A 514-nucleotide genomic window follows, 5' to 3' on the forward strand; every position below is an offset into this window, starting at 1 on the left:
AGTAATGCAATGGTTGTCTTTCCCTTGCTGCTTCTGGATAGTATTGTTCGAAGACAAGTTCTCTCTAAAATCCACCAACATAGCCTGACTGACAAGCAAGCAGCAAGCAAGCTTGGTCAATCAAAATCATACAAAAACTTGGTCATTCAAAATTCGACCCTACCCACAACAAGGAAAATAACGGATTCATCGTCTCTTGTTATGACCTAATTTTCCTAGAAAATGATGTCGTAGTAGGTAGTTCCTTGAATATTCTCAATGCTAAAAGCACAAAGATACTACTTCTTACAACAATAACAGAGCAAAATCCAAGGAACGTGCTTCACCTTCAAAGCACTACAACACAGAAGAGCTCCTCAAGATCCTACAAAGGATTAACTGAGGCATGTATCTGAAATAACTTGAGCAGAACAAGCCACGTGTAGTGCTAAGCCATACATTCAACCTCCCGTCAAAAAAAACATCCATACATTCAACCTCTGTGTTTGATATAGAGAAACTCAAAATAAATAGG

Source organism: Triticum aestivum, chromosome 1D (genome assembly GCF_018294505.1).
Source record: "Triticum aestivum cultivar Chinese Spring chromosome 1D, IWGSC CS RefSeq v2.1, whole genome shotgun sequence".
Classification (NCBI taxonomy): Eukaryota; Viridiplantae; Streptophyta; class Magnoliopsida; order Poales; family Poaceae; genus Triticum; species Triticum aestivum.